This window comes from Gopherus flavomarginatus, chromosome 1, assembly GCF_025201925.1.
Source record: "Gopherus flavomarginatus isolate rGopFla2 chromosome 1, rGopFla2.mat.asm, whole genome shotgun sequence".
In the NCBI taxonomy this organism is placed as follows: Eukaryota; Metazoa; Chordata; order Testudines; family Testudinidae; genus Gopherus; species Gopherus flavomarginatus.
In genome coordinates this window covers 365,456,882-365,470,480 of record NC_066617.1, presented here as the reverse complement: position 1 = coordinate 365,470,480, position 13,599 = coordinate 365,456,882, and the positions used below count along the sequence as shown (strand labels likewise).

At 48.5% G+C, this 13,599-nt stretch overlaps 1 protein-coding gene across 4 annotated transcripts in view; it reads left to right on the top strand.

The window, feature by feature from the left end:
• Positions 1-619: 619 nt before the first annotated feature.
• The window catches only part of ARAP1 (ArfGAP with RhoGAP domain, ankyrin repeat and PH domain 1), a 154,019-nt gene continuing 141,039 nt past the window's right edge, over positions 620-13,599 (top strand). For all 4 annotated transcript variants that reach the window (XM_050943979.1, XM_050942533.1, XM_050943209.1 and 1 more), the window contains exon 1: positions 620-803. The gene's annotated coding sequence lies outside the window, so the exon portion shown is untranslated. The remainder of the gene's footprint in view (positions 804-13,599) is intronic.

Here is a 13,599-nt window from a genome sequence, read left to right as displayed (position 1 = left end):
ATATTTGCCTAGTTTTACAACAGACTACGTAAAAAGCACTAGCAAAGTCAGTACAAATGCAGATTTCCTACAGACAATGACTTGTTGATGTGGCTCTGTGGACTGTACACGGACATGGAAATACAATATTTACATTCCAATTGATTTATTTTATAATTCTATGGTAAAAATGAGAACGTCAGCAATTGTTCAGGAATAGTGAGATGTGACACTTTTATATTTTGAGGTCTGATTTTGTAAGCAAGTAGATTTTAAGTGAGGTGAAATCTGAGGTGTATGCAAGACAAATCAGACTCCTGAAAGGGGTACAGTTGTCTGGAAAGGTTGAGAGCCGCTGCTATAAGGGACTGGAAACAGTGACGCTCCCGCCATGCATTGTTCCATCCAGGGTTCACAGGATCAGAGATTCTGCCTCCAAAATCAGTGGATCGCCTTTCACCCATAGAGGCAGGGTCACCAAGGTGCCTCCCCTTCCCTTGCCCTGTGTGCTGTGGTTCTGTGGGTGGGTATCTGCAAATTCCAGCCTATGCAGAGGAGAGACAAATGCATGCCCACACTGAGCAGAGCCTCCGAGAACTTTCACTTTGCTGTGAACCGCAGCGGGGATCTGAGCCAAGCTTCAGTTCGGTAGGGGAGAGGAACAGGGCAGGAAACCCACAGAAGAGTGTGGGAGGGGGGTTGCCCTCTCCTGGGTAGAGAGCTCAGCCGCTGCCCAAGTTGGGAGAGGAACATACTTGCAAAGGAGAGGGGACACGGGTCTGAACTTGGCTGGGGCAGACGGAGGTGAATGCCTGCGCTGCGAGGTTTGTATTCCCCCCGTACTCGGCACTGCCCCTTGTGGAAGCTCCAGCTGCTGTTTGTTCCTTAGCTTTGCACTCTCAGAAACGCGGCCCTTCCCCCAGGAAACTGCCTGCCTTTGAGCTCTGGCAAGTGGGTCCTCCGGGAGAGGTACTAGGTGAGGGCCATCAGGGTGGTGCTCAGGCCTGCTGCAGACTTCCAGCATGCACCTCCAGTGCCAGCTAGCTCCTGGGATCTGTTGGCGAAAGGAGCCTGGAAAAGCTGCCCTGGGCTTGCAGCAATCCTACCGGTTGCAGAGCAGCTGGCTTGCAAAGATGTTCTCTGGCTGACACAGCTCGACTCAAGAGGCTTCTGCTTTGCATAGGGAGGCTAAAGCACGAAAAGGGGAAAAGAGAAACATTTCCCCCCGATATCACAGCTGGCTTTGTCACTCCACCCTGACCGCCGCCGAGATCTGATGTCAATGCATATTGCTGCTGTGGTGCAACGTGCTACCACTGTCTGAATGAGGAAGTCTCACGCCATCCAGAGACCCTGTGGGGAAAACAGCCTGTGGTGGGCGCCGTGGCTGCAGGAGGGGCAGGGCTGTCTGTGACTCACTGCAGAGAAAAGGACACAAGACATGACAGTAGAGCAAAGATGAGCCCTTTGGTCTGGTGATGGGTGTGTCTGATGTCTCAAGGGCTGGGGAAGCAGCAGTACCTAGTGAGAAAGTGTATCATGGCTTGAATGACTAGGAGGGAATTTTTAAACATGATTCAGATCTGTGTGTTTTTCTCAAAAGCCTGTTCTTATAAGCAATACCAAGAGTTACAAACTGCCATTGAACTGTAAAGATTTACCAACAGGGTAAATCTTTGGTGTCCAAGAGAAAAAAGATAATTCCTCAGAGCCTTGGCATTGTTACACTGGATTACACTAATGACACTAATTACACTGGTCCAGTATGGTGGCCAGTTCCCTCCCAACACCTGTCAGTGAGCAGTTGCCTTACACCTCAGAGCATGAGGTTTTATAATCCTTTTAAAATGTTATCTGAGCAGGCAAAACTGTGGTGCTTGTTCATGTAAATGTCTAATCCTTGTTTTGAATCCTGCTAACTTCTTGGCCTCAGAATATCTTGTTGCAAGGAGTTCCACAGGTTAGTTATACATTGTGTTTAAAAGAGTGTTTCCTTTGGTCAGTTTTAACTTTACCTTTTAATTTCACTGGATGTAGCTTTGATCTCGTGTTGTGAAGAAAGGTGAGCAAGAGCATTTAACTGGCAGTTGTCATTTCTGTGTCCATCTTTCATCCATCTCCTCTCTAAACACATACTCTGAGCAGAGGAGGAATAACTGTAGTTATCTCAGACACCGCCATATGGTAACAGTTGGCATACACTAAGTCATAGAATATCAGGGCGAGAAGGGACCTCAGGAGGTCATCTTGTCTAATCTGCTACTCAAAGCAGGACCAATGCCCAGAGAGATTTTTGCCCCAGTTCCCTAAATGGCCCCCTCAGGGATTGAACTCACAACCCTGGGTTTAGCAGGCCAATGTTCAAACCACTGAGCTATCTCTCCCCTGTCATTGCATACATGGTGGGGGGGAGGAGCTCAGTGGTTTGAGCATTGGCCTGCTAAACCCAGGGTCATGAGTTCAGTCCTTGAGCGGGCCATTTAGGGATCTGGGGCAAAAATCTGTCTGGGGATTGGTCCTGCTTTGAGCAGGGGGTTGGACTAGATGATCTCCTGAGGTCCCTTCCAACCCTATGATTCTATGTCACCATCCAAACATGGGCTCATGCTGGGCTGGAAGCCTCTGTACTATCACTGACTTGTCCCAGCTAGTGGAGCTAGTATATTGCCATACTATCCTATCTGGCTACAGGGACATGTGGGCTGTTTCCCCTAGACGAGGCACTATCTAACCACTACCCCGTCAACTCTGACTGTCCTGGGGCTGGGATATTGTATTGGAGCTGTCCGGTACTCTGTTATTGGTGCAGTTAGTTATTTTGGTCAGTAATAAATCCGTATATTTATACAGACCCTGTAGTCGGAAGATCTCAGAGCATTTTATAAACACTGATCCTCACTCCTGTGAGGCAGGTCTGTTTGACTATCCCTATTTTACAGATGGGGAAACTGAGGCACAGAGCGGCCTGTTCACCGTCAGAGCCAGGAATAGAACTCAAGAGTCCTGACTCCCAGTTCTGCGGGCTGAGCACTAGATCACTCTCCCTTTATCTTGTGAATACCATATCCCTTTTTCCTTGGTACATTTGCCACTGCTGGGTCTTTGCCTGCTCGATACCCGTTGTCGTTTACAGACAAAGGCGAGCATGTCACCCATAGAGAGAGACAGAACTACCGATAACTGAGACCAGAGGCTTGGAGCCAGAGGAGGAATAGCTTGATTGGAATGAGAGACTCTTGAAAAGACACAGCAGAGCTGTCCGAGACAGCCTCCTGAGGAAGATTTGGTGCAGTGGTCAACTGAGAGGAAGGTTCTGGAAGGAGCCAAGGAGGAGGCAGGTGGAGTGAGACATCAGAAGGGCTGCTATCCCACTGCCCATGGCCTCTGCGGGGTTCTGTGCAGCACACCCAGAGAATGGGCATGGTCAGTTATTACTGTTCAGGGTATTTCTGGTGCTAAAATTAAATTTTATATTGAAAAAAATCAGGAGTCAGGCCCTGAAAATCATGAAATTTGACTTGAAAATCCTGGGATTTGAACCAAAGAATGAAATGTGGGTTCTTTTCAGAGCCTTCGGGGTCGCATGTTCAGGCTTTACTCTACTGACCATGAGGACTGGAACTTTTTTTTTTTTTTTAAAAGAAGCAATCTGAGTTTTCCCAGGAATTAGTGATGCCTGGAGCTGGGGCTATTGGAAAAACACTCGACTTCGTGAGACTTGAGACAGAACTGCAGCAGCTGGCATCAGTGTGCAGTGGTGCAAATTCAGGGAGAAAGGCTCACAGCCACCATTCGCCCAGTGCCTTGCTACCTGCATTAACAGACACACACCCATGGACACCAAAAATAAGCTATGGAATATGTCAGGGCCTTGGGCCAGATTCTTAGCTGGTGTAAATTGGCATAGTCAAGATAATGATAATCACAGGAGTATGTCAGTGGTACGTCCCCTACGCCAGTTCGTTGGTGTAAAAACTGAACGATGCCAGGCAGAGCAAGATGCTCCCTCCCGGATCACCTCCGTTCTCACCTGGAGCCCCTCAGGCGTAGGTGTGAGAGGCGTGTGCACTCTCCAGGCCATATGTACTTTTTAGCCATCAAGTGCGTCTGTTAGCGACGATGATTTTATTGTGCCATGAGGACTGAGGTCGCCAAACACAACTCCCACCTCTGCAGGAAGATAACAACGTTCCATCGCTGCCGGTGACCTAGATGCAATAGGCTCTGGAGCTCATTTCCAACAGCCAATGTTCCACCAATGGCACAGATCTTTTACAGGGAGGGTGATTAACCATTGGAACAAACTGCCAAGGGGCAGGGTGGATTCTCCATCGCTGACGATCTTCTGATTAAGACTAGTTGCCTTTGTGGAAGATAGGCTTTAACCAAACTCAGGTTTGCTTTAGTCAAACACAAATTATTGGCTTCAGTGCAGAGGTAACAAGGTGAAATTCTCCAGCCTGTGTCAGACTAGATTAGAGTTTCTCAACCTATGGGTCGGGACCCAAAACTGGGTCACCAAAATGTTTTAAAGGGTCAAGTGGCAGCTCCTGCGGCTCCTGTCCCGCAGGACTGGCTGGGCTCACCTCCCTGCTCCAGGCACTGTGACCTCTGGGATCCCAGCACCACTGAGGTTTGGCCCAGCCGACATGATGACGGGAGTCTGGGTAGGCCGTATTTGAGTGAGTGGCCCTGCAATCCCAGGAGCCAGGTCACAGCTCCACTCACACAGGTTTGGTCCAGTCAGGGGGGTGGGGCCAAACCTGAGCCGTGCTGCAACCCTGGAGGTTGGAACACTTGGAGCAGAGAGCCAAGCCCAGCCAGCCCCTCGGCACAGGAGCTGCAGGAGCTGCCACTGTGGGGTGAGTGCTGGGCAGGACCCAACCCCTGCAAGGCGCAGGATCCGACTGAAACCGCCCCAGGGCAGCACCATATCCAGGACTGGTAAATACGCTCGCACGCCCTAGGCGCTAAAGTGCCTAGTTCGGGCTCTGCCCCAGACCCTCCACCCCCAGACTGTTTACTGGGTCTCGACAGGCCGTAAATGTTTACAAAGGGGTCCTGAGCCCACAAAGGCTGAGAACTACTGGTCGAGATGATCTAATGGGCCTTTTGGGCCTGAAACACTCTGAATCTGTCAATCTCCCCAGTAATCTTTGAAAAGTAGCTGACAGTCAAGCTCTGAGGATGGAAGGGGCTTGGATTGGGACTTGTAAGGCTTCAATGGAGTTAAGATTTCATCTCCTCCACAAACAGCCCCTGGAGTTTATCCCTTGATAACTTGATAAGCTTGCTAAGCCAATCCCTCTTTGCTCCCTCTGGTAGTAGAACACCCTCTTGCCAAGTCCGGCAGCAACCTTCGGGGCAAAGTGGGTGCAAGATCCCGGCGTCTCACTTTGGGCTGCAAGATTGTGAAAGCATCAGCCATTGGGTAACTTTATTGTCTCCTTTTTCTGGACTGCAGAAATCTCTGTGACTCTTGAATGGGTTGTTTGCTGGTCTCGCTAGAAGCTGGATAGTGATCTATATAGATCCAGATTAACACAGCTACCCCTCTGATATATAGATCTGGTGCATGGCAGGAGCAGGAGAATAATCCATCAATTGCTAATCAGTATAAATAATATCACAGCAGTCAATGAATCTTTTTCTCACTGATTGAGGCCTCTTTCCTTTTTAAAAGTTCACAGGAGTAGCTTTGAGTCCTCACTGGGATTAAACTGGATCCTTTGCAGAATGAATCTCAGCCATCCAACAGCAGATTCATCTTGCTTCCTCCTTTGGCCTGTCAAGTTGGAAAAAGAATGGGTGTATTTATTTGAAAAGCCTTTTGTCTGCAAATCAAAATCTGTTGGCTGGTTTAGTGCATGCGTTCACATATATCTCTAATAGCTGGCCACATGGAGGATAAGAACCTGCTACTTCTCACAGCTGATGGAGTCACTCTTTTATAGACTCATAGATTCATAGACTCTAGGACTGGAAGGGACCTCGAGAGGTCATCGAGTCCAGTCCCCTGCCCTCATGGCAGGACCAAATACTGTCTAGACCATCCCTAATAGATATTTATCTAACCTTCTCTTAAATATCTCCAGAGATGGAGATTCCACAACTTCCCTAGGCAATCTATTCCAGTGTTTAACTACCCTGACAGTTAGGAACTTTTTCCTAATGTCCAACCTAAATCTCCCTTGCTGCAGTTTAAGCCCATTGCTTCTTGTTCTATCATTGGAGGCTAAGGTGAACAAGTTTTCTCCCTCCTCCTGATGACACCCTTTTAGATACCTGAAAACTGCTATCATGTCCCCTCTCAGTCTTCTCTTTTCCAAACTAAACAAACCCAATTGTTTCAGCCTTCCTTCATAGGTCATGTTCTCAAGACCTTTAATCATTCTTGTTGCTCTTCTCTGGACCCTCTCCAATTTCTCCACATCTTTAGCTTGATTATTAGGGGCTTTGGTGTCCAAACTCCTAGGTTCAAACCTCACTGACGGATATATTTGTCTGTACACATATGATTTGTTGCACAAGCAGACAATTGCCTTAAGATAGGGGGTCTGAGTTTGAGATGCCAGTGGAGCTGTCCACCAGTGCTGTGTTTATACGCTTGCCTTGCAAGTTGGTTATTGAGCTTGGCATGGGACTTAATTTTTCCACCAGAAAAGTAATCCACACCCTGCATTCACTGTACTTGGTCTTCTCATGGCAATGCTTACCCCTGCATGGCCCTCCATTCCTTTCCCACAAGCAGATGGAGATGATTCCCTTTCCCTGATCCTGCTGCTCTGATCTCCAGATGGCCTAATGGAGAAAAACGTGCTGGTGGGTCAAATCTCCTCAATACCTCCTCTTCCAGCAGAGGCTGCGAGATGTATACCAGGTGTGTAACGATGGTCCATAGTGAAGTGCACTGATTTCCCACTTTCGTCTTCCAGACCTTTCTAGTCTAGCTGCATTAATTACAAGGCGAAATGGTTCCTGGTTGTTTAGTGCCATTTTGTGATGAAGGGTGGATTCCCCTTAGGCCAGCAGTTATGGCAAAGCTTTCCTGGTCTAATAGGAAACCCTGATGAACCCATTAGAGTTTGATCGACATAGTTACGGTACACCTCAGTGATGTAGCTATGGTGACCTAACCCCCTGTGTAGACAAGGGTGGCTCCACAGAAGAGTTCTTCGATCGACCTAGCTACTGTCGCTCGGAGAGCTGGAGTATTGGCAGTGATGGAAAAACTGGAGGAAGCCATGCGTATCCACTGTGGTGTGATCAGTGCCGTAACTGTGCCGCTGTAGTGTGGACATGACCCACCAACAGTTGGGAGTCAATGGTGTAAGAGAGTTGAGCTCCTAGAATAAACAGGGAGTGGGAATGTGCTGGAAAAATTTCAGTCCGTCCTATATGGAATCCCTCGGGGGAAATCCAGTCCTCCTTTGGCCTTGGAAAAATAAAATTATTATGACGAACAAGCCAAACGACAATGGTTTGGTATTTTGAATTCTCCACCCAGGCCCAGCAATGACTCTGTGTTGGGGCTTTTCCTTACTGTGTAGCCTGCTGTGACATTTCAAATTGGTGCCTGTTAGGACCCTGAAGTTAGTAAAAAGAATGAAGAGAACTTAATATATGGAGATATACCTATCTCATAGAGCTGGAAGGGATCCTGAAATGTCATTGAGTCCAGCCCCTTGCCTTCACTAGCAGGGCCAAGTATTGATTTTGCCCCAGATCCCTAAGTGGCCCCTCAAGGATTGAGCTCACAACCCTGGTTTAGCAGGGCAATGCTCAAACCACTGAGCTATCCCTCCCACTTGTGGGCTTCCTCCGATGAAGTGGGTTTTAATGCCCAAATAAATTTGTTAGTCTCTAAGGCGCCATAAGGACTCCTCGTTCTTTTTGCTGATACAGTCTAGCATGGCCACCACTCTGAAACCAGATGTTAGTGGCACCCAAACAAAACAAGGAGAGACGTCTGGCAAATCTGTCAGAATGCTGCAACGAAGGCTCCGGGGAGAGTGGAAAGTACCGGGGGCGTCAAAGACTGTCCTGCTTGAAAGAGTCCCCCCTTTGAGATTGATTTCTGGGAATCATCCTATTCAATTAAGCGATTTGAACCCTGCTCCATGTAGTCTTAAGTATCTCCACCGCAGTGTTTCTCTCAGACACCCCCTCTTACCGTTTTCCTGTGTGTGCGAAAGGACTCCTGGCTCTGCTAAACTGATGAACACCAGGCTGTGTTTTGCTGACGTCTCTCACTGTAGCCAGTGACAACATTAGCCAGTTCACATTGATCCTATACATTCGGTATAAGGACATTTCTCTTTGGTGTCTCTCCTGTTTGTCCAAGTCTTTCCGAGTTCTCAGGCTGTTCCAGGGCTCGTCCCAGACTTCTCTAACCCAGGTGAGGAGGGACTTTAGAGCCCTCCCTGCTGCGGGCTCTGTGAAGATAGAAATAACAGACATACTCGGCAGTGGCCTTGCTCTGTGCTTGCTGAAGAGCATGACTTCTGCTCTTTTTGGTTTAATTAGATGCAGCCCTGCTGTGTACTCTGCCCTCTTCCATCTCCCAAGGAGTGGTAGGGTCTCTAGCTGGGAGTGTTATGCCCTTCCGGAGGCTGAGTGGGGGAGTGATGTTGAAATCATCTTGTGCTTTCCTGCATTCAGCTGGTTCTTCTTTGATACAATCTGGAGTCTTCAGGGTGCTGGTCTAAACATGGAGCCACTCCCCTCCGCGGTGTAACTGAGAGTGGTCTCTGGTCCCGATTGCTTGCCTTCACTACCGAGCTTGTGTAGCTGTGCAAGCTAAGGTAGTCGGTGTGATCGACTCTCATGCTTCGAGGAGTGAGATATTGGCCTATGGGGGAGTCATGTCCTCTCCTGAGGCAGGAAGGTTAGGAGGTTTCAGGTTTCAGCATCTGATGAAGTGGGAGGTAGCCCATGAAAACTTATGCTCAAACAAATTTGTTAGTCTCTAAGGTGCCCCAAGTACTCCTGTTCTTTTTGCGGATACAGACTAACACGGCTGCTACTCTGAAACCTGTCAGTTTTCTTGCCTCTCTCAGAACCCTGGGTTTATTACAGCCTTGATGGGGCAATAATCTAAGCCAGGATGGCAAATCCCATGTAACAACTTGCTCACGTCCCGCCAGCAGGCGCAGCAGCTGAGAGAATGCGGTGGCTCAATTCTCTTCTTGCTGAGTGTTACATTGATTGACCTCCACTGACTGAGTGACGCTGGTACGAGAGGAAGATCAGCCTCCACCACTCTAACCTCTTCATCAGATCCCGGAGCGAGCTGTCTAAGGGAACTATTTCTCTCTGCAGAGGCGCTGAGGGTTGGGGTGGATATTCTGTTAACCATCAACCTCAGGCAGCTCATCCTGATAGTGGCATTTCAGTCCCTGAGAAACTCCCCCGTTAGTTCCCCTATCTCGGAGCAAAGGGAGGGATAAGAAAGTTACCTACACTTCCTTCCTTCTTCCCTTACACATGCTCTTTCTTACAGCGTGTTGGAGGTGTGGTTTGGACGCTCAAGCTTTGGTTTGAAGTATCTTAACTCCCTGCAACTGCAGGTTAAAATCTTAGCAGGGTCAGCTCAGACCATCTTCCTTCAGGGATGGTTAATCTATGTGTTGGAGCAGGAGGCAACCTTAAGAACCTCACGCCTGTCTGCTAAGTGGGGCCGTTAAGGATGCCTTGTTACTCTTAAGAGCAGAGGTTTTGTCCTGGTGTCCTTGGCTGGAATTTTCCCCTCACTGTTTAGCAGTGTTGTAATGCACCATGTGGCAGCCACCCCAGAGTTGGCTGCATTTCAGAGGTGCTGAGAACCAGTTAGAACAGACCACCTCCAAGCAGATTAAAGAATGGTGTATGGGTTAACTGGTTCAGTTAAAACCTTTCCAACATTGATTGTTTTTCATGAGGCATCAGCAGTGGCTAAAATACAAAGCAGGATTCTTCTTGTCTTGCACAGCAGCAACATGCTCCTGGCTAATGAATCCCATTCATCCTCAGTCGCCTCGTTAGCTAGCTGCTGTGCTCCAGACACTAATGAGTCTCCCACCACTCTGACATCATTAGCTGATGGCCCTTCTTTGTATATGATCAGAAAACATAACTTCTCTTTTCCTTCTACACCTTATTTCTGGGCAATCTCATCGGCAAACACAAATTCAAAACCCATTCCTCTGCTGTCAGCTCACAGATCCACCTCTCTGCTCCACGCCTGCCTCCTTCTGTCCAAACTAAAATCCTGGCCTGTCTCTCTGATGTCTCCTCACTGTGTAGCCGATCAGCTCAAGCTAAACACGGCTCAGAGAGAGCTCTGAATCTCCTCCCTCTGACCCTTAACCTCCACAAAAAAACCTTCCAGCTACCTCCTTTCTCAAGTGCTGTGGACACCACCACCTGGGCCTTGCACCTTCCTCTAGGTCCTCACCTCCTGGCAATGTCTAAATCTTGCAGCTTCTTTCTGTAAACATTTCTGAGATATGGCCTTTCCCAGCTAGAACACTTAACTAGCCTCTCGTGGTTACTGCCACTTCCTTCTCTCTGGCCTTGACAAATAGAACTGTGTTCTGCTTGGATCCATTCCAAATGCTGCTGCATGGATTGTCTTCCCAGCCCGCCGCTTTGACCGTATCACCCCTCTCTTTGCACCCCTCCCCTGGCTCCCCACTGGCTCCCCCCATCCCTACTGGAGCAAGGCCCACCCTACCTATCAAGTCCCCTTCGCTGTCGAGCTGTTGGGCGGTGCTTCCCCTCAGCCTCCTCTGCCCATTGTTAAAATTTCAAATAAGCCCCTTTCTGCGTTCTCCCCTGCTGCCCCTCACACAGAGACAAACCGTAACTTTGGATGCTGGGAAGCACAATATAAAGGTTGGGAGCGGGATGTGACCGCCTGATGCGTCGTCTCTGGCCCCGTTTCCACTCCTCCGGTGCCTTCCACACGTGTTGCAAGCTGGCTCCACCTTCCCTGCATTCCCCTCACAGCTCCTTCCCCATTTACTTCTCCCATCAGCTCCCCACTGCGGGCACGGGCCAGAGCATGTAACTGCGGCTGCGGGCGAGGAAGAGATGGGACTCAGATAGTGATGGCAGTGATAGGCTTCAAACTTGCTTAAACATTGTAAATATATCAATGAAACGTTGTGTTCAACTGATACCTGTGTAGATTGTGGCTAGGGAAACTAAGATTCAGCATTTCATTTTAATGGTGGAAAAACACTGAATTTTATGGGTTTTTTTACTGGACAATTTTTTTTTATTAATCATGGAAAACAAGGAGATCCCTGGTGGTCACGCATCTGGTGTGCTGAGACCCCCTGGCCATCCTGCAGACTAGTGTCTCATTTTTTCCCGGTACTTGCTGCTCTGTCTGGCTATATCCATCTGTTGTCTCTTAGATTATAAGCTCTTGTGGGCAGGGATCATCTCTTAGTTCTGGTACAGTCTCTAGCACCATGGTCTGTGACTGGGGCTCCAAAGTGCTGTGAGAATACAAATAAAAAATAATAATACCAATAATTATTAAGAGATTTGGGGAGATTTCTCTGAACTGTGTGTGTGTCCAAGAACCATCATAGCAGGGTAGCACCTTGAAGGATGGAAGATCTTTCTCTGGATGGGCTATCCCTCAGCAGACAGCATGATGAGGGTGTGACACTCTGTAGCTCGGAAGAACACCCTGCACCCCCATGTTCATCTTTATAATATGATTGCATGGTATCCAATGCAGAGTTTGTCATGTTGGTTGTCTCTGGAAGGCTCATGATGCACTGAGCATGGTTGTTATAGTGATGTTGTAGGTTGTGATTTCATGTATATAGTTATGAGTCTGAAAATGTGTCTTCATGGCTTATAACAAGCCCAGGCAAAACTCTTCAGGAGCAGAGGGGCAGTTCACACTTCATCACGGCATGTGTGGGACAAACCCAGCCCAGCCTCTCAGGAACAAAGGACACTGGCCTAGGCAGCAGCAAAGGATCTATTGGACTCTCGAGTGAGTCACTCCCTTCCTTTGGTCAGTTAGGGACTGCAATGAGGTAATGCTCACCTGACTTGGGGTGGTGGGGGCAAAGCCAAGAGGGAAGAAAGAACATGATAAAAGGGAAAGATGTTTGCCAGGCTCTCTCTCTCTTCCAATTATATCTACAGACACCACCACCAAGTGACTGAAGTGCTGATCAAAGGGGTGAGCCTGGCTGAAGAGCAACCAGCCAGCCTGTGGTGAGAAGCCTCTAAATTTGTAAGGGCACTGAAAGTGTTAAGGTCAGCTTAGAATGCATTTTGCTTTTATTTCATTTTTACCAAATCTGACTTGTTATGCTTTGAGTTATAATCACTTAAAATCTATCTTTCGTAGTTAATAAATCTGTTTGTTTATTCTACCTGAAGCAGTGTGTTTGGTTTGAAGTGTGTCAGGGACTCCCCTTGGGATAACAAGCCTGGTACATATCAATTTCTCTGTTAAATTGATGAACTTATATAAGCTTGCAGCCCCAGCAGGCATAACCAGACACTGCAAGATGGAGGTTCCTGGGGTTGTGTCTGGGACCGGAGATATTGGCTAGTGTCATTCGGTTGCACAATCCAAGCAGCGTCTGGCCAAAAGTGCTCACTCGTGTGCTAGGAGTAGCTCACATGCCAGAGGCTGTGCGTGAACAGCCCAGGAGTGGGGGTTCTCACAGCGGAGCAGGGTCAGGCTGGCTCCCAGAGTCGAGGATTGGAGTGATCTAGCAGATCACCGGTCCAGATAACACCAGGGGAATGTCACAGAGGGTTTTCACCACAGTGTTGCTTCTGAGCCTGTAACAGCTCTGTGGTCAGCCGAGGCTTTGGCATCGTGAGCAAGGAGCCGGAGTTAAAGGAGTGTCTCTCTGTCGGAGGAGCGTTGGGCCTCGTGAGGACACTGCCTTGACTCTCTGGGCATCAGTTGCACTTGCAACAGTCCCTGCTCTGTTGGTTTCCATCCAGCCCCTACTCTGCTGCTGCTAAATGGGATGTCCCCTTGTCCCTATGTACGCAGGGTGGTTGATGTCTGTTGTGCTTGTGCCGGTCCCCAATGTGCCATATTCACCCTCTCCTGCCAATTTGGTGTATGCTCCTGATAGGAATATTAGGAGTTAGAGATGGAAGAGCAAGTCTGGGGCTCATGGCCCAGCCAGCGTAGGAGTGTTCCTTCCAGTCTGTCTCCCACTGCGTCAGCAGCCTAGCTTTTAATATCCTTATATCTCCCACCACTTCCCTTTGGGGAGACTATTTCAGTCGAACACACTTGGCTCTCAGGGGTGCTTTTTGCTGATACTTAGTCCAAGGTGGGAGCTTCCTCATTTTCCAATCTGCTCTGTGGATTCGTAGGCAACGTTCATGTTGGCTTGGGTCTTCTGGGTGAACTAATCGGTGTTAGATGTGGCTTGATTTTCTCAGAGGTACTGGCGCTTGGATGCTGTGCTGCTGAAGGCGGTATAAGACCCTGGATAGAATAGAACGGCCTGGTCTGAAAATCAGCCCACTTTGATCTAGACAGTATCATGAAAATATTGGTCTTAGTGTCTCCGGGGCTCAGTTTTCCCCTCTGTAAAATGGGGTAAGAATATCATGGAATTTCAGTAGGACGCTTTA